Source organism: Ursus maritimus, unplaced genomic scaffold (genome assembly GCF_017311325.1).
Source record: "Ursus maritimus isolate PB19 unplaced genomic scaffold, ASM1731132v1 scaffold_3, whole genome shotgun sequence".
In the NCBI taxonomy this organism is placed as follows: domain Eukaryota; kingdom Metazoa; phylum Chordata; class Mammalia; order Carnivora; family Ursidae; genus Ursus; species Ursus maritimus.
Genome location: NW_024425563.1, coordinates 62,777,806 through 62,799,887, shown reverse-complemented (window position 1 = coordinate 62,799,887; position 22,082 = coordinate 62,777,806).

The following is a 22,082-nucleotide window of genomic DNA, read 5'->3' as shown; positions in this document are numbered from 1 at the left end:
CACTACATAGTGCAATTCAATATAGCTCTAAAACGTCTGTAACTAGGAGGGAAATTTATGCTTTGGTTAGTTGGGGCTTTGTGTGATTTCTGGAAAGACTTAAAAAACCTAAATAATTGGTTTTGGGGCAGCAAATGAAATTCAGCCCAAGAGTAAAGTATGTCATATTAAAACGATCAGCTTAAGCTATTTATAGTGACTTGTAAGTTCTAAATTAGTTGTAACCTCTCAGAAAATTGACCCCAGTCATCTCAAGAATTCTCAATCAAGACATCTCAAAGTGAAATAGAGCTCATTTATATTAACAGTCCAAGCACAAGTGAGTTCATCTTTCACCATGACAGCCATGGTCGAATAACGAGGGACAGACTCAGTCAGACAGATTAATCCTAAGGCTGTTGGCAGTCTCCATTCTACTGCTAACCTATGTTCTAAATTTGGGAAGCCACTCTGACACTCTTAAAACTCTGAGAATTAAACCCAACTGCCAAAACATTTCCTAATTAAGAAAATAATAATAGAACTAGTGATTGGGCAATTAAGATCCCCAAGACAATTTTTTAATATTAATTAAAACTGAGTACTTTAGTCTTAATAGACACAAAATACTCAGCCTCTGATCTTGCCTCTTGTCTTATCATTTGATTATTTGTTGATCAGAACAAATTAATTTGCATTACAATGTGAATGGAATGATATAAAAGATTTGAAAAAAATTTAAATTCCAAAGAAGGATGAATGGGATGGTTCTGGTAAAAATGCAAAGTCACATTGTTATTTTGGGGTAAGAAAAGTGCTAAAATGTTAAACCTATTTGCAAGAAGACCAGCAAGCTTCCATATTCTAGGTTTCCATATTGAACAGAACAAATGTTACTTTAACTTTGAATTAAAATTTTCTTATTGGGGGCGCCTGGGTGGCACAGCAGTTAAGCCTCTGCCTTCGGCTCAGGGCGTGATCCCGGCGTTGTGGGATCGAGCCCCACATCAGGCTCCTCCGCCAAGAGCCTGCTTCTTCCTCTCCCACTCCCCCCTGCTTGTGTTCCCTCTCTCGCTGGCTGTCTCTATCTCTGTCAAATAAATAAATAAAATCTTTAAAAAAAATTTTCTTATTGGAGAAAGTTATATGAATTCTGTCCTAAGACATTAATTCTTGGTCAACAAGGAAAAATTACTTTTATATGAGAACTGGAGTGTTGCCTTTTAAATGTCGGGTATGTTCATGAGAAAATTGTTTTCATGTTCTTACTAGGAGTCTTAAAAAAAGGAAATACTCCCAGGCCACACCAATAGCAAAATAACCCTAGTATTACAGTCTTGTGAGCCCTCTCCCTGCAACTGATGAAGGACAGTTGAAAGGCAGGTAGGCAGGGACAAGGGGCCGCTGCCCTAAGAGGAAACCATCCTTAAAAGGACTTTACATCACTCTGGAAGGAGCCCTCTACTCTTTCCCATGTGATAGATAGGTGACAAAAACCTGATTGGATGACAGGTACAGGGAGGGTTAATCAGATTAAAACAGCCAGCCCCATAAAAATCCCTAGGTTTAGAAATCCCCGTGGCAACCCTCTAGGGCCCCTCCCCCCTCCGGGGCTTTGTATCACTTTACCCGCTTTGCTATCGCGCAATAAACCTTGCTTTGAGGCCCACCACTCTGTCTGGTCTACTTCTTCATTCTTGGAGGGGTGTGACCAAAATCCTGGGGCACCAAAGTCGGAGGAAATCCTCTAAAGCTCTGTTTCCTAAAATTTTCACCAACCTGATGTTTATTTTCCTTGAAAAGTTTGGGCAATTTTGTTAGTGTAACGCATAAATTGTGTAAACAAAAGCATCATGACTGGGATAATTAGGCCAGTCATTGGAACAAAAATATTTTCTTCTGGAATAGTTACTAAATAGAGGTTTATTTTAATTTGCTTGAAATATTTAGGCAATTCGCTACCTACAGTTTACTTTGTTAGTATAAATTACATATGGTATAAATGAGAACTACATCAAGCTAATTAATTTCATTGGAACATAGTTTTCAAAGGTTAGAAAGAAATGAAAAATATCTCTTACAATGAATTCATCTAACATGTCCTTTGCTTCCAACTCCACAACATGGCCTTTAGCTGACATTTCCAGAAGAAGTATTCCAAATCAGTTAATTTTAGTTAGCTAAGTTTCCTCTTTCAAACGGCTAAATATTTTGACAGAAATATGTCCATCGCTACCATTGACTAAAGTTAGAGAAAACCTGAAGGCAGTGAGCAAAATGGGTTGAGGATAAACAAAACCAGAACTTGGATTCAGGGAAAGGAGTAGGGAGAAGGTGAGGCAAAATTGAGAGAAATTTTCCATGTTCCCCTGCTTTCTCTACTAGCATATATTTGATATAATTTAATCTGTGCACAAATATTGAGCACCAACCCTATGAAAAGCCGTAAGAACTGAACTGTAATACAGTCATAATTCAGTAGTTTTGCAGTTACATAAAATACTAAATAACCTCATATTATCCTTTAATTATTTTTTTTCAGTTTTGCAGTCTGTTTTTATGGGTTTTCTTTCACCGCCCTCATCAGCAAATTATCAGCAGTCAGTTCTCTCTGCTGACAGTGTTTCTGCCTGTGGCACTCCTATCACCTTCTCATGCTCTGTTTTAAATGTATTCTGAGTTGAGACATTAGATAAGTTATAGTGACATTGGCTGTACATTTCCTTGCAATCTACGAACCTTTCACCCATATTCTATGTTCCATCATTTTACTGTGAATACATTGAGTTAGATTACTGTTGGCTTGCTGGTTACTGAATTCTTAGAAGTCACTTAGAATCATGTCTAAAATAATATTAACTAGAGAATGGAAGATGCTCTCCTTTGAGTTATCTGCATGGATTTTAGTGCATGAGCTTTGTGTCATCTTTAGCTGATCTATGTCATTTTTGTGCTATTTTTAAAAAACGAATTTTCAGCCATCTTTGGTAGTTGAGGTTATTTCACTATTAATAATATTAAGGATTTGAAGGATCAACACAGTAAAAGGACTTTGAAGATGTGAGTTCTATTTAAATGATTATAAAGTTATTAGGTAAATGGAAGAAGATTAAAAACCAGCAGAACTTACTTTGAAATGTTCTATTTTACAATATCAGAAACTTTGCATTCCCAAAGAACTGCACTTGGAAATGGCATTTTCTGGAAGCAAAGATTTAGAGGGGGATATGGTTTTCAGTCCACTAGAAAAACAACTATACTCCGGAGTAGCTTTCGAGAAGACAGAGGAGAGTGAGTCATTAGTGTGCGCACCGCCAGCAAGGAAGCAGGTACCAAGTGTGGCATTGCCATCACGCCATCTCAGTTTTTTTTTTTTTTTAAAGATTTTTTTATTTATTCGACAGAGATAGAGACAGCCAGTGAGAGAGGGAACACAAGCAGGGGGAGTGGGAGAGGAAGAAGCAGGCTCACAGCGGAGGAGCCTGATGTGCGGCTCGATCCCATAACACCGGGATCACGCCCTGAGCCGAAGGCAGACGCTTAACCGCTGTGCCACCCAGGCGCCCCTCATCTCAGGGTTTTATTTGCTTGGAATATTGAAGGAAATGTGTGCTTTTCTCTGTCCACTTCATCTCTACTGTCATTGTGAAGCTTTCAGATCTCAGTTTGTCAGCTAAAACAACTTGGCTCAAATGAAGCTAGTCAAAATCAGTGTGATACTTAATTATCCCATTTTTCTAAAAGATCCTTTTTTTTTTTTTTTTGGTTATTTTTTTCTCTTTTTTTCTCTTCTCTCTAAAACTGTTTTCTGAAATGGGCTGTCCGTCAGCACTCCCATACTCAGGACTAGATTCCTATTTCAACTCTGAATATACTCTCCAGTCTCAAGAAACTTTGTCAGTCCAACATTACTAAGTCTAATTCTCACAGGCCCTATACAGTACATAAAACTTCATACATCATGTAATTACATGAACTGCATTACCTGTAAATTCAACATATATTAAAAAAAAAAAGAACTTAACATTTCCCTCCCCAGAAGTGCTTCCTCCCAAATCTCTTTATAAGAAAGATCTGGGATTAGAGTCAGCAACATGTTTAGATTGAAGATCCAGGAATTTATCTTACACTTGCCTGACAAGTATGTATTGTTACTGCGTCCTTGTATTGTATGTACGTGGGGAGTGGAGGCAGGGGCATGGGCTTCAAGGACCACTGAAGCCATGGTTCTATTTTGTTTTAGGAGGGGTGAAGCGGGGATGCAGGATTAAGCACACTTATCTTAAACCTGTCCTTGGCCTTCTGTTGGCTCTAACCTTGCTGGAACCACAACTCCTCACTCTTGTTAATGGCGCGATTGATTTTACATCTCTAAGGCTAGAGTCGAAACATTTTTAATTCCTTCTTTATTCTTTTTATCTAAACAGTCACTTTTTCAGTCTTGCATAATCCTGTCACTTGACCCTGAGATCCTAGTAGCCTCTAAGCTGGCATCTAATGCTAAATTCTTTGGCTCAAATTCCTCTGCATATGACCATCAGCAGTCCTTACTGTGTTATCATCCTTAGGGGAAAAAAAGAAAGAGAGTGAGAGGACCCAGGGAGACAGAGATTCTTTATTTCCAAGTTGATCTTAATTTCTCATGTTTTCTTATTGAAATGTAAAGAGTATGAGCTTCAGTATTAAATAGAATTGGACTTAACTTCTGATTTTAATAAGTAGGTAGGTGAACTTGAAAATACCGCACTTGTAGCATTTGAAAATGAAATTAAAATTACATCTTTTCAAAGAGGATTTCTCAAATCGCCCCAGACAGAATTAGTCTCTTAGTTCATCTAAGAATATTTGTATTTATTATAATATTTATCACATCAGTGTCTTAATACAGAAATTTTTTGTAGCTTTGTTTTTTCCAATAGTTTATAAATAATTTATTTAGGCAAGGGTTTGTCTCATTAATTTAATTTAAATTTAAATTTTAAGATTTTATTTATTTAATTTTAGAGAGAAAGCTAGAATGTGAGTGGAGAGAGAGGGCAGAAGGAGAGGGAGAGAATCTCAAGCAGACTCTGTGGAGAGTGCAGATCCCAACACGGGGCTTAATCCCAGGACCCTGAAATCATGACCTGAGCTGAAACCAAGAGTCGGACACTTAACCAGCTGAGCCACCCAGGCACCTCTGTCTTGTTAATTTTATTTGCTACCCGTCCTCTATAGAAGGCATGTAAGACAATCATCAAATCACAGATGCATTGCTCTTTCTGGATTGTCAGCATCAGGCATTACAAAGAAATCCAAAGCAGGACTTGATAGGGATTATACATTCATTTCATCGATAACTTGCTCTCTACTACTGTACAAACCATTTAACTTTTTTCCACCGTATTCTTTAATCCATGAAGTAAAAAAATAATGCCATTGCTTTCTAATTTTTCCTTGGAGATACTGTGTGTGTATATGTGGTGATGGGGGAGGGTGTCATTTTGGAAACATTTAGAGGAAAAATACCAAATGGATTTAAGTTAATGTTTTCTCAAAATATTGCCATCATTGGCAATTTGTTTACTAAACATTTTACCTCATTATACTTTTAAAATGCTGTGGGTTATATCCACTTTGATTATTTCTTTCCAAGGGAAGTTTCAAAAATGATTTAAGGTGCTCTCTTATGTTCTATAACAAATAATCATTTTAGAGTGTTTTACAGTTACCAAGTAAATAATATATAATAAAGAGTTTGTACTCCTTAATTAAAACATTGAGGAGGATTTTTAGAAGTTAATTTGTATGTGATAGTTTCAAAAGTAATAAAAAATAGAAAGCTCAACTTTTTTTTTTTTTTTTTTTTGACAGAGGGATAGAGAGCACAAGTACACAGGCAGGCAGAGGGAGAGGGAGAAGCAGACTCCCCAGTGAGCAGGGAGTCTGCGGGGCTGGATCCCAGGACCCCAGGATCATGACCTGAGCTGAAGGCAGATGCTTAACTGACTGAGCCACCCAGGTGCCCCTCAACATTCTTTAAAGTCTACACATCAAATGGATTTGAACTTTTCTGTAGACTTCTCCATTTGTTGTTCCTTTATCTTGGATGTCAGGATCTTGTATTTCTGGGTGATCCTGTTAAATGTGAAATCACACCCAGAGCTCTCTCTTTAAAGCATTTTTAAAGACTAAGATTAGTTTGAACTTTAAATAATGTTTAGAAATAGAGAAGGAAAAATAAGTTTCTTGAACCTGCTCTTTGGAATATTCTGTTTTGAATTACATTTTTCTTCTTCCAAAGTAAAAAGGCATTAGTGTAATAGCAATAATACATGACCAAAAACAAGAAACAAACAAACAAAAAAAACACTAATTCAATTTGTTTGCATCATCTTCTACTTCAATCCATACAACTCTTTAATTAAACATGCATACAAATTATATTCACATAAAATTCCTTGCACCATGTTTATTTAAAAATGAACAATCTCCCCTGTTATTTTATGGATCTCAAAAGACTTTGTTTTTTATCATCAATCACCGAGATTCTTAGTTGTAGAGAATTTCAATCAGTATTTATTGAACAACTATTATTTGAGCAGTTGCTTCACTATCCATATCAAAGGTATTCATTACAGATATTTTAAATAATATAATAAAATGAGACTAAAGAAAGTGGATTATTGTTTCTACTGAAAATATCATACATTACATAATAGCACTTTAATTTTTAAAATTACATTAGTAGTAATGATATCTGCTTTCAAAAAATATAAATAATATTATTATCAACATTGATAATAATATTTCTATTTTCTCCTTTCATCTTCAAAACAACCCTATGAGTTAGGATTTCATGGATGAAAATCTCAAGCCACAGAGAATTTAAGCCACCTGCCCAAATCAAAGCACGTTTTAGTGCATCCCTTTTTATCATCTTGTTTACTTGCCACAGTCAGAACCTTAAATCAAACTGGCTTAGGGAGACAAATTGGAGTTGATTGGTTTATCTGTAGAAGAATGTGGATGTGTATGGTTTCTTTTTGCGGCTTGAAATTAGGTCTCTCACCTTAATGGCATACCATGTTTGTCACTTGTGCGATGCTGTGGCACGGGATGCCTGTGGCAGTTGGCTCAGCACTGGTGAGCATCTGCAAATGTTTGTGTGGTAAGGGGCATCAGGGGCCATGTTCAGCAAGTGGGGGATATGAGCCAATGGAGAACGCTTTAACTCTTCTTCATTTGGAGACACTTGAGGTCCAATCTGATCACTCCTCAGAAGGTCCTGGAGGCACAGGGCACCAGCTGAGCAACTTGATAATTCACCTTCACTTAGCTTTCCATCTTTCCCTATTCACCGTCCTTAGTTCCTCAGCTCTTAAGGGTTACTTCCCCAAATCGGTCATCTGTATATGAACCCATATCTCAGCCTCTGCTTTCAAGTGGAATCAAGATTAAAACACTCATATAGGATATAATGAGAAAATAAAACTATGGAAGTTTGGAAGCATTTTTACTAAAATTCTGTATTCGCAAAGTAAATGCTACTTTCAGTTCAGACACAATCGAAATAAATTAGGCAAATACATTCCTTTAGTAAAAGGCCATATAGTTAAATAAATACATTATTTAAATAAGATATAATACTGAGCATGTTATGGGTTGGTAATAACTACTTTGAAAATTTGGGAAATAAGTAATATTCTTGACTTGATTTAAAAAAATACATTTATGTTGGCATATATGTGTACTTCACTTATTTCAAAATATAATTTCAGAGACTAGTGATATTTTAAAGAGGCAAATATTTTTAATTCAAACTGAGAAACACCCAGTTAAAAAAAAAAGGAGTGAGAAGCAAAGCATGAATAGATTGTTCATGAAAGAAGAGACACTAATTATTAATCAGCATATGAAATCTGTATAATTTTAAAGAAATAATTGCAAATTAAAGAAATAAGAGAAAATTATCATCTATAAACCTAACAAAAACTTAGAACCATACTATATAATACTCAGTGTTGGTTAGGATGTAATAAAACTGTCCTCTCTTACTGTAAATGGGACAATACACTTTGACTCAGTTATCATACTTCTAAATTATATTTCAATAAAACAAGGAAAAACTCAAGACAAAAAATTACTTTGCTTTGTAAAAACATTGTCCCCAACAATACATATAATAGCAGAAAAAGGGGGAAAAACTAAACATTCACGTATGGTGACTTACTAGTTTTCTCTCTCTACTGTACAAATTATCAAAACATAATGGCTTAACACAACACAAATGTATAATATTACAGTTTTGTAAACTAGTCCACACTCTTAGTAGTTGACCAACCCATGATCCTGGAATTCCATCCAATCAGGTGAGCATCCCACCCCTTACAGTGAAGTAGGGAGGGAGCTACTTGAAAAAAAGATAAGGCCTCTCCTTAATATATGTTTCTGGTATAAACCTAGGAAACTACAGACCAATATCTCTCATTAACATAAAAACAAAATTCCTCTACAAAGTATTAGCAAATTAAATCCAACAATATATAAAAATAATTATACATCACTACAAAGTGAGATTTATCCCAGGTATGCCAGGCTAGATTAACATTAAAAAATCAGCTACTATAATCCATTACATCAACAGACTATAAAAGAAAAATCACAGGATTACATCAATAGATGAAAAAAAAAGCATTTTGCAAAATCTAACACCTGTGAATGATAAGAACTCTCAATAAACTTCTAATAGAGGGGAACTTCCGCAACTTGATAAAGAATATCTACATAAAATCTACACCTAGAATCAAATTTAATAGTAAAAATGCAAAGCTTTCCCACTGAGATCAGAAACAAGGCAAGAATATCCTCTCCTACCTACTCCTACCTACCTCTCCTACTTATTCCTTTTCAGCATCATCCTGGAAGTTCTAGCTAATGCAGAAGACTAGGAAAGGAAATAAAATGTATACACATGGGGCAGAAAGAAATAAAACTGTCTGTGTACAAAATCCTAAAGAACTGATTTGAAAAAATCTCCTGGCACTTACAAAATAATTATTGCAAGGTTGCACAATACAAGGTTAATATATGAAAGAAAATCACTTTCATACCAGCCATGAACAAGTGAAATATGAAATTAAACACAATGCTACTTACATTAGCACCCAAGAAAATTAAATAAACCAAAATATGTACAAGACCTATATTAGAAATACTATACAACTCTCTTGAATAAATTCAAAGAACTGAAAAAAATGGAGAGATATTCCATGTTAATGGATAGGGAACCATCCTATTGTCAAAATGTCAGTTCTTCCCAACTTAATCTATAGAATCTGCAATAGAAATCAAAATGCCAAGTTATTTTGTGGATATGGATAAACTGATTCTAAGGTTTATATGGTGGAGCAAAAGATTCAGAATGGCCCGCACAATATGGAAGAAGAACAAGTTGGAGGACCGATACTACCTGACTTCAAGGCTTCCTATAAAACTACAATAATCAAGACATTGTGATATTTGTGCAAGAACAGACAAGTAGATTAATGGAATAGAATAGAGGGCCCAAAAAGAGACCTCAATGAATACAGTCAACTGATCTTTGACAAAGGAACAAAGTGATACAATGAAACAAAGATAAAGTCCTCAACAAATGCTGTTGGATCAACTGAACATCAACCTATAAAAAAAAAAGAAAAAAAAAAAAAAAGGATCCAGACATAGTTTTACACGTTTCACAAAAATTAACTCAAAATGGATGGATCATAAACCTATATGTAAAACACAGAACTATCAAACTCCCAGAAGATATCACAGGAAATCTAGATGACCTTGGGTATGACAATGACTTTTTGGACATGATACCATGAAAGAGATAATGGATAACATGGACTTCATGAAAATTTTTAAAATTCTCTATACAAGGAACAATGTCAAGAGAATAAGAAGGTAAGTCACAGACTAGGTGAGAATATTTTCAAAAGGACACATCTAAGAAAGACTGTCACTCATAATATATAAAGAACACTTAAAATTCAACAATAAGAAAACAAACAATCCAATTAAAAAATGGGCCAGGGTGCCTGACTGGTTCAGTCGGTTAAGCCTCCAATTCTTGATTTTGGCTCAGGTCATGATCTCAGGGTTGTGAGATAGAGCCCCACGTTAGGCTCTATGCTGGGCATGGAGTCAGCTTGGGATTCTCTCTCCCTCTCTTTCTGCCCACCCACATCCCCACCCCAGAAAAAAAAAAAAAAGAGCCAAACGTATTAACAGGAACCTTACCAAAGAAGATATAGAGAAGGTAAATAAGCATATAAAATGATGCCCCACATCATATGTCATCAGGGAATTACAAATTAAAGCAACAGTGAGATACACACTACACACCTATTAGAATAGCCAAAATCCAAAACAGTGAAGCACCGAATGCTGATGAAAATATGAAGCAACAAGAACTCTCCCACATTTCTGGTTGGAATTCAAAATGGTACAGCCACTTTGGAAGAGAGTTTGGCAGTCTCTTACAAAGCTATACAAACTGACCATATGACCTAATAATTGCACTCCTTGGTATTTACCCAAAGTAATTGAAAACATGTTTAAAAAAATAAAAAAAACCCTACACACACATCTATACCAGCATTATTTGTAATTGCCAAAACCTGGAAGCAACCAAGATACCCTTCAGTCAGTGAATGCATACATAAACTGTGGTACATCCAGACAATGGAATATTATTCAGCACTAAGAGAAATGAACTATCAAGCTATGAAAAGACATGGAGGAATATTAAAATGTCTATTAGTAAGTGAAAGAAGTGAATCTGAAAAGGCTACGCTGATCAATCTGTGTGATTTTGACTATAGCAAAAACATGGAGACACTAAAAAGATCAGTGATTGGCAGGGGTCAGGGTGAGGGGAGGGCTGACATAAGTGGAACACTGAGGATTTTGAGAGCAGCAAAGACACTTTGTATGATATTATCATGGTAGATACATGTCATTATAAAACTGTCCAAACCCACAGAATGTGTCATACTGAGAGTGAACCCTGACATGAGCTTGGACATTGGGTGATTATGATGTGCAGGTTCACTGATTGGAAGAAATGTACAACTTTTATGGGCGATGCAAATAACAGGGAGGTTATGCATGTGTGGGAGCAAGGTACTTAATGGGAAATCTCTGTACCTTCTCAGTTTTGCTGTGAATCTAAAACTTCTCTAAAAAAATAAAGGTTTAAAAACTACTAAAACTAAAAACATAACCTGATTCACTCCAACTGATTCTTAAAGGAAACTTTTTAGACAATTGGGGAAATTCATTATGGACTGAACATTAGGAAATACTAATAAAATGTTTTAATATTATTATGAGGGCTAATGACATTTTTAAATGTCTGTTTATTATATAAAAGTATGCTGAAATTTGTGGGATCATATATATGATATCTTGCTTTAAATTACTTAAGCAAGAGAAATATATATATATATATATATAGCAGCCAACTAGTAATTGTTCTGAGCAAAAGGCATGGATAAGAAATCTCTCAACTGTGTATATTTGAAAAGTATAATAAAACTAAAAATAAAGTACTCAGAGAGAAGAATTAGCCTTAATAGGACTGGAGGAGGTTTATCTATCCAGGATACGAAAGTACACTTACTCCCAACTTCAGACTCCTTACCATCCTTGTGGCACTACCAGAGGATATGTTATCTTTCCTAATCCTTCAGTTTAGTAAAATTATGACGCTTCAAAGAACTCAATACTGGCAGATATAAGGTACCATTCCCTTTGGCTTAAAAAAAAAAAAAAGATGCATTTTAGACTGTCACAACTTCTAGAGGAGGGTGAATTTGGTATCATTTAGTAAGAAAAGAAATATCTCACCAAAAATGCTAATAGCACTCCCTTTATTTTTAAAAAGATTTTGTTTATTTATTTGACAGACAGAGAGAGAGCAAAAGCAGGTGGAGCAGCAGAGGGAGAGGGAGAAGCAGGCTCTCTGCTGACCAGGGAGCTGGACTTGGGGCTCGATCCCAGGACCCTGGAATCACGACCTGAGCAGAAGGCAGACACTTAACTGACTGAACCACCCAGGTATCCTTAATAGCACTACCTTTAAAAGACACTGTCTATAATAAAATATTCTGTAAGATGAAATGATTTTCAAGACATCCTGAATAGAATTCTTAGGTACCTGAAATTCCTGAACTCAGACCTGAATAAGCATCTCCAATAACACCATTCTGAAAAACTGCTGTTTTCACAAATCCAGATATTAAGTTTTTCAGAAATCCTTCAAAAATTTCTACCATCATAGAGTCACCAGGGGTAAAACCCCACACCCAACATAGAATCAGGCAGATGGACATAAACTTCCACCTTATATTTCTGTCTCCAAACTACTAGCCCACACTGCCATCCTATGGTTTAATTTGTTCCTTTATCACTTGATTTTCTGAAAATAAAATTTTGACTTTAGAATAGTTTTAGATTTACAGATAGTACAGAATTCAGTTTCTACATTCAGTTTCCACTTATTAATATCTTATATTAGTGTGATATTTTTGTCCCAAGTAATGAGAGAATAGTGATATTACTTATGACATGTAGTCCATACTAAGTTCATATTTTCTAGTTTTCACCTAATGTCATTTGTTGGTGTTGTTCCACAGTCCTACCAAGGATACTAGACTCTTGGGATGGAGCCCGCATAGGGCTCTGCACTCAGTGAGGAGTCTGCTGAAGGATTCTCTCCCTCTGCCCCACCCTCCCACTTGCACTTTCTCTCTCTCTCTCTAAAATAAATACATAAATCTTTAAAAAAAGAAAAGAAAGAAACCAAGATCTGGGCCCTAGGTGTATTTATTGCTACTGAGAGTCCTACCTTCTATGTCTTCTTAGTTGACAGAGCAAGGAATTACATTCATGTATACTGAGCTGTATATATACACATATCTATAAATATTTCTACATGTAACCATCTATATATCTATAGTAAGTTACATATGAGTTCATATTGTAACTGCCCACACTAATCCACTACCACACGGATCATTCTTTGCTTCCTCCTTTTGCTTATCTGTAACATCCTACTCTAACACTAAGAAACCTGGCTCTCATCTGCAACTTATTTACTTACTTGTTCAATCCAGTATATACAAATGATATTTTAGGAATCATCAATAATTACACTTTAGGAAAACAACTTTATCAACTAGAGTACAGTGCTTGTGTATGGTTTATCTTGCCTTTAGTCTTACAAACTATACTCATTTCCAAAGGCAGCACCATTTTCTCTACTCCCCCTTCACCGGGGACATTTTATTCATTCATTTTTAATGCAGTCAGGCTCTTTTATAACACTGATAATCCTAATTTTGGATTCTCCAACCTCCTAAATAATTTTGTATACATTTGCATACATTAAATTTACATTGGGGGTTATAAGATTCTAGACAAAGTGTCATATATTGACCATTGTAATACAAATAGTTTTATCACCCTAAAAAATCCCCGGTGTTTTTTGCTTATAAAACTTTCCCACACACTCCCCCCCTAAAATCCTGGCAATCACTGATCTGTTTATCATCTCTGTAGTTTTACTTTTTTCCAGAATGTTGTATCACTGGAATCATACAGTATACAGCCTTTTCAGGCTGTTTATATTTCTTCACTTAACAATATGCATGAAAAAATATGGAAATTTTTTCATGCCTTGACAGCTCATTTCTTTTTATTTCTGAATAACATTTTATTGTGTTAATATGCTATATTTATTTATGCGTTCATCTATTGAAAGACCTATTGGTTGATAACAAATTTTGGCAGTTATGAGTAAAGATTCTACAAATATTTGCATGTAGATTTTGTGTGCTTATAAGTTTTTAAGACAGTTAAGTAAACATCTGGGAGCATGACTATTGAATCATGTAGGTAGACTATGTTTAGATTTGCAAGACATTTCCAAATTATCTTCCAAAGTGGCTGTACCATCAGCATGAGAATTCCTGTTGCTCTATATTCCTATCAGTAATTGGTATTGTGAGTGTCTTTGGATTTTAGTCATCCTAATAAGTGGGTCATAGTATTTTGTTTCAACTTGCATCTCTTAATGACACATGATGTTAAGCATCTTTTCATTTGCTTATTTTCTGTCTGTATATCTTTTTTGCTGTTTAGATCTTTTGCTCACTTTTTATGGGTTGTTTTCTTATTGTTGAGTTTTAAAGGATTTCTGTATATTTTGAATATAAGTCTTTTATCAGATTAAGCCCTTTGCAATTATCTCTGAGTCTTAGGGCTAATTTTGATTCTTTTAACAGTGTATACTGCAGAAGTTTTACATTTTAAAAAAGTCCAACTTACCAATTTTTTTCTTTTATTGATAGGAGAACGCTTTTGGCATTATATGTAAAAACTCATCACCAAAACTAAGATTGTATAGATTTCTCCTGTTATCTTCTAGAAGTTTTATAGTTTTACATTTTGCAATTACATCTATAATGCATTTTGAGTTATTTTTTTGTGAAAGGAGTAAAGTATGTAAGTATGTGTTTAGCTTTTTTTTTCTCTTTTTTTATTTTTTGGTATTGTATCTAAATATTCTAGCACAATTTGTTGAAAATACTGTACTTTCTTCATTGAATGCCTTTGTGCTTTTGTCAAAAATCAACAGACTATGTATGTTTCAGTTTACAAGGTCTCATTTCTGTTCTATAGATCTTTAGGTCTATTTATTTTCTAATACCACATTGTCTTGATTACTGTAGCTTTATACTATGTCTTGAAATAGAGTAGTGTGAGTCTTCCAATTTTGTTTTTACCAGTATTGTATTGGTTATTCTAGGTCTTTCACATTTCCATATAAACTTTAGAATCAGTTTGTTAATATCTACAAAATAGCTTGCTGGAGTTTTGATTGGGAATGCATTGAATATACAGATCAAGTTGGGACAAACTGACATCAATATTGAGTCTTCAAATCAATGAACCATGGTTTATTTCTACATTTGTTTAGATCTTCTCTGATTTCTTTTATCAGTGTTTTGTAGTTTTCTGCATATAGATAAATAGATACTAGATAGATTTTGTACACGTTGTTAGACTTATACCTAAATATTTTTGGTGTGATTCCAGTTGCTCATTGCTGATATATAGGAACACAATTGGCTTTCGTATATTAACCTTGTAACCTGGACTTTGCTAAAATTTCTTACTAGTTCCATAGTACCAGAGTTTCCTTTTAGATCACTCTACCTAGACAAACATGTCATTTGTGAATAAAGAGGTTTATTAAATATTATTGTTATTATTATTTTCAGTCCATATTTCAACTTCCAATACAATATGGACAATAATTTGTGAGAAAACATATCCTTACATGATTCTTGATCTTAGAGGGAAAGTGTCCAATCTCTCTCTAGTAAATATTAAGTTAGGTGTAGGATATTTATAGATGTTTTATAAAATTGAGGAAATTATATTTTTAATTTGTGAGACTTTTTATGGTGGATACATTTTAAATTTTGTCATCTGTTTTTCTACATGAATTGATATAATTATATATTTTCCTTAGCTTATTTATTTGGTAGATTAACTGACAGGTTTTTTATTGTTGAATAATCCTTGCACCCCTGAAATAAAAATCTCAGTCATTGTATATAATTATTTTTATATATTATTGGATTTTATTTGCTAATATTTTCTTGAATGTTTTTGCATCTATGTTCATCAGAGTTTTCGGTCTATAGATTTCCTTTCTTGCAATGTTTTGGTTTTGCTATTAGGGTAATGCTAGCCTCATAGAATGACTTAGGAAGTATTCCTTCTGCTTAAATTTTCTAAAAGAGACTGTAGAGAACTGGTATAATTTTTTTTTCTCCCCAACTATATTGAGATATAATTGACATATGACATTGTGGAACTTTAAGGTGTACAATGTGATTATCTGATGTGTATCATGTGAATCATTGAAATGATTACCAAAATAAGGTTGCTGACACCTCCATCACCTCAATAATTACAATGTTTTTGGTATTAAAAACATTTAAGGCCTAGTTTCTTAGCAACTTTCAAGTATATCATATGGTATGGTTATCTGAGTCAGCATGCTGTAGATTAAATCTCCAAAATTTATTCGTCTTATAATTAGAAGTTTGTACCTTTTAACCAATATATCTTTATTTCCTCAACCCAGTAGTATCTGGCAACCACCATTCCTCTCTGTTCCTATGACTGCTGTTTTTTAATTTATTTTTTTTAAAGTTTTATTTATTTGAGAGAGAGAGAGAGCACGAGCGGGGAAGGGGAGGGGGAGAGGAAAAGGGAGAAGCAGACTTCCCCAAAGTAAGGAGTCCAATAGGGAGCTCAATCCCAGGACCCTGAGATCATGACCTGAGCTGAAGGCAGGCGTTTAACTGACTGAGCAACTCAGGCGCCCCTCTATGAGTGCAGCTTTTTTAGATTGCACATACAAATGAGACCATATAATATTTGCCTTTCCCTGTCTGATCTATTTCACTTGGCGTAATTCATCCAATTCATCCATGTTGTAAATGCAGGATTTGCTTTTTTTACAGCTGAATATTTCATTCTATGTATACACCATATTTTCTTTATCCTTTATCTATCAGTGAAGACTTAGATCATTTCAATGTCTTGGCCACTGTGAATATGATGTCATGAACATGGGGGTGCAGGTATCTCTTTGAGATAGTGACTTCAGCTCCTTCAGATATATATCTAGAAGTGGAAATGCTGTATCATATAGTTCTACTTTTAATTTTTTGAGGAAACTCCATAATGTTTTCCACAGTGACTGTACCAGTTTACATTTCTATCAATAGTACACAAGGGTTCCACTTCCTCAAAATCTTGCCAGTGCTGATTATCTCTTGTCCTTTTGATAATAGCCATTCTAACAGAGGTGAAGTAATACCTTATGTGGTTATACCTGAGCTTCCCTGGTGTTTAAAGATGTTGAGAATCTTTTCATGTACCTATTGGTCATTTGTATATCTTTACTTGGAGGAAAAAAATGTCTATTCAGGTCCTCTGCCCATTTTTATTTAGATTATTTGGGTTTTTTGTTATTGAATTGTATGAGTGCAAGGATGATTCAACATATTCAAATCAATAAAGATATGACACATTAATAAAATGAAAGATACAAATCATATGATCATTTCAATAAATGCAGAAAAGGCATTTGACAAAATTCTACAACCTTCCCTGATAAAAGAATAAAAAACCCTCAACAGTTGGGTGTAGAAGGAACAATAAAAGGCCATATATGACAAGCCCACAGCTAATATCATAAGCAACAGTGGAAGGTTGAAGGTTTCTGTTCTAAAGAGTCACAATCTCTTGTTCAGATTCTGGACTTGAACCAATTTTCAGTTCAAAAACCATGGACTGAACAGGTGACCAGATCCCTAGGAGGACGGGCCCCACAGCATTGTAACAGGCATGTATTATAACAACTCCCAGCTTTCCCCAAAGGGACCTAGAACCATTTACTCAGGTGATTGACACTGAGGAAAGGGAACTACTTGGAGAACAATTGGACAGAAGGTCTGAATTGACAATGATATATGCTTAGCCAAAAGATTATCATGCTCCCCCTATTCTTCCATAGATAGAATGCAGGCTTATCGATGCCAGGTAATAAATGGAATACTGTGTAAAACAGTGGATCTACGAGGTCTGTGGATCCATGCGATGGTCCTTCCCCTGGTGCCTGAATCTGTAATTTGGATCGACAACCTGGCAATTGGTACAAACTCGGGGTGTGTGGTAAGAGCTATCATAGTGTGGAAGATCAAGTAGAAGCCTCTGCAATCATGTTCCTCACTCCCCAGGCCCGCCCTGGAAAACATAGTAAATCAAGAACAAGACATCCCAGGGAAAATGACAGAGATTAGTGCCACCTTTAGAAATCTTAAGAATGCACGTATGGAAGCTCCATTGTGGCACCTTTTAATTGGCCAGTCTGGTCCCTGTAAAAACCAGATGGAACCTGGAGAATGAGTGTAAGCTACAGCAAGCTTAACCAAGTAGCAGCTCCGACTTTAGCTGCTCTGCCAGACGTCGTGTCCTTGTTAGAGCAGTTTAATAAGGTCTCTGATACATGATATGCTGCCATTGATTTGGCATGAGTTCCTTTCTATTCTGATCAGAAAAGAGGATCAGAAACCGTTTACACTCATGTGGAAATGACAATATTTGTTTACAGTTTTACCCATGACTCTGTTAGCTTGCCCTCATAATCTAAAGATATCTGGACCATCTGGACATCACACTGATCCATTATATTGATGACATCATGCTCTTTGGAAGTATGAGAAAAATTGGCTAGTTCATCAGTGATCTTAATAAGATATATGTGCTCTGGAGGATTAGAGATATTCTCTAAAAAGATTTAAGAATTTGATACTTTATTGAATTTAAGGGACAATTATTGAATTAAGATCAGGGGTGTAATGGGATATCTGTCCCTCCATAAAACACAAACTGTTGCATTTGGCATTCTCTGCCACAAAGAAGGAAGTTCAGGGCTTTGTAGGTCTTTCTGGTTTCTGGAGGCAATACATTCCCCACCTGTAATATAGCTCTGGCCCAAGCACTATGTGACATGCCAGACTGCCAGCATCATGCCCACTAGAAAGCATTTTCCATGCAATAAGCACTGAACACTAAAAAATTTGCACCATGGGCATGAATATAATGAATGCCTAGCTATCTATTGTTACTGTTGAATGCCCAACTTGCCAGCAATGGAAACCAGTGCCAAGCCAGTAAAATGGTAATATTCCTGAGGAGACAAAAACCACACACTGAGAAACAAGTCAAATACATTGGTCTCTTTTCTGATTTATAAGGGCAATTGTTTTTTTCTTACAGGCATAGATACGTATTCTGGGGATGAATTTGCATATCTTGCTTTTGAAACTCAGTCAACATGACTCTTCAGCCCTCAGAGAATGGCCTGGTTCACAGGTGTAGAATTCTACAAAATGTAGCATTTAAGAAGGGGAATCACTTCACAGTGAAGGAGTTGTGGGAATGAGACCAGAACCATAGGACCTCCTGGTCATATCAAGCACTGTACTATCTGGAAGCTGCAGAACACTACAAGAGCCTGCTGAAAGTACAGCAAAAGCCCCGTTGGAGGCAGGCAAGTCACTGCAAGGTTTGGGAGCCATACTTCAGGATGTTGTGTGTGCATTAAATCAGAGACCTCCGTGTCCCCAGTAAGAAGAATACATGGTGCTGGGGATAAAAGGGTGGAAGTAGGAGGGGCTCAATTCACCATCATTCCCAATTATCCACTGAGGTACTTGGTACTTTCCATCCTTGCAAATCTGGGCTCTGCAGAGTTAGAAGTCTTAGTTCCCAAGGAGGGTATGCTTTTGTCAGGACCCAGCAAGGGCCCCATTGAACTTCAAATGAGAAAAGGGTTTAGTCTCTTGACAGGATTAATGACCCTGGTTAGTAGAATGAGGTGAGGAAGGTTTTATATAGATCCATAATAACAGAATGGAATAAATCTGGAATTCAAGAAATCAATTTGAGTATCTTTGTGAATTTCTTTGACCAGCGGTCACTTTGAATGGACATGTGAAGCAGTCTGGTCTGAGAAATTATGAGTACTATGTGTCCAGATCCCTGAGGAATGATTACCACACATTCTGACCCTTGGGGAATGAAGATCTGGGTTACACCACCAGGTAAACCTCCATTACCTGCCAAAGTGATAGCAAAGGTTAACAGGAATGTAGATTAGGCAGGGGAGGAGAGGGAGGTATAATAACAGTTGCAGCCATAAAACCAACTGCAGTGATGGGGGCTGTAGTTCATTCCCCTATGTCCTTCTTTAAGATGACCCTCCAAAAGAAGGGTTCATGAAAACCATGAAGGAGTTGTTTCCCAAAAACATATAAAGCAGTGGGTCTATATGTAGCAAGGGATGGATCCTGATGACCATGGAGATCACTGCTCAGATCTTATTCAAGAGAACCCACTACAAGGAGCATAGTTTTATGACAGTCCAGCTGCCTCTTTTGGCTGCTTCTAATGAGGCTACACTGCTCTCGGGCTTCCTCTAGCCTATGACTAAGCATGGTAGAGGGTATTAGAGCTGGCTAATTCTTACCCAACATGGAACTCCTCCAATGGGTAATCTTTGCTTGGATGTTCCTGACCAACATGGCTAACTTTCTCAGTATAGTATTGTTGGTCCAACACTTTACATACCCAATTCTTCTTTTTTTTCTTTCACGAGTGCCCTAACTGTATCATGTTATGAAGGCAGTCTCTGCCCTCTTGATCCGTCCCAATTTCCTGCAGAGGTGTTTTCCCCAATATATCTTATCTCTTATATATCTAATGTTTTCTTGGTGTCTGCTTCCTTCAGGGCCTCAATTGACACAATTACAAATTAATCTTCTTACAAAATGCATAAAAACACACAAGGTAAAAGAACAAAGTGGAGGCTTTTAAGAGCTCAAGTACAGACAAAAATAATAAAATAAAATAAAATAAAATAAAATAAAATAAAATAAAATAAAATAAAACTACCTTGAAGACTGCATATTGCTGGTATTGCCTTCCCAGAAAAGTGGTTGGGCATTCTTAGGGAATATAAGGACAAGGGTTAGATCAGGCAAAACTGCTATCGAATCCTTTCTGACTCTTCCACTTACAAACTATGTAATTTGGGGCTTAGTTACTTGGCATTTTAGAGCCTGAGCTTCGTCAATTTAAAACTAAAAATCATAACAGTTATCAGAGTAATGTTTGCTGGAAACACCAGCAGTGCCATAATAGTGATTTAAGGCAAGCAACAATGTTAAAAAAGATATTAAATCTTTTTAAAAAAACATTTCTTTGATAAGACTGTGAGGAATATAATATGACAAAACTACAAAGTTTAGATTACAATCCCTGAATAGGGTTAAAAATGAAAAATATAGTTAAAAATTAAAGGTGCCAGATTAAAAGCTGGCAGATATATGGCCACAATTCATTTGACACTCTTTCCATCAAGAAAGGTAAGATTTATTTTCTCTTCCCGTGAATCTGGGCTGGCCTGTAACTGCTTTGGTCAATGGTGCATGGTGGAAGTGACACTACACTGGAACTGAGCGTAAGTTTATATCTTGGTCTTATATCTTGGTCTACCGGAGGCCACCATGGAAGAAACCTGAGTACCCTAAGACCATTATTTGTGAGGAGTTATCTGGAGGGAAAGAAAAGTTAAGAAGCACTGAGGTGCCAGATATGTAAGTGAAAAGTTCATTTTGAAAGTGTATCCTCCAATCCTAACTGCCCCAGCTGACACCACATGGATCAGAGTCTAACCACCCAACTGAGCCCTTCCCATTTCTTTTTTTTTTTTAAAGATTTTATTTATTTGTTCGACAGAGATAGAGACAGCCAGCGAGAGAGGGAACACAAGCAGGGGGAGTGGGAGAGGAAGAAGCAGGCTCATAGTGGAGGAGCCTGATGTGGGGCTCGATCCCAGAATGCCGGGATCACGCCCTGAGCTGAAGGCAGACGCTTAACCGCTTTGCCACCCAGGCGCCCCGAGCCCTTCCCATTTCTTGAACAACAAAATCAAGAGAAAAATAGAATGATTTTTTTTAAACCATTAAAGTTTGGGGTAGTTAATTATGTAGCAAGAGACAACTGAAATAGTTGATATTTTTCTAATCAAAACTAAAAAAAAAATTAAGGGAGATTAAAGAGTTATGGAATAAATTTTAAACACTAATATTATTGAAGGGTGATTCCTTAGACTTTATTTTTGACATCAAGGGTAATAGTATAAGTTTTTACTATATCTGTTACCAAATAAGCCAGACTGAAATGAGTTTAAACCCCAGCTTTGCTACTTGCTGGCTAATAGTACATGAAATAAATCTCCAATACACAGATTTCTTATTACTAAAATGAAGATATTAATAACCTCTAAGGTTATCGTGAAGGTTTAAGGGTAAGATGTGTACACTTTGATGCATTTTCTGGCATATAGCTTATTAGATCGTCTCCATTAGCAACTATAGCTTACTATTTACCTCGTCTATTTTGGAGGTTTCTCTGTGAGCTCA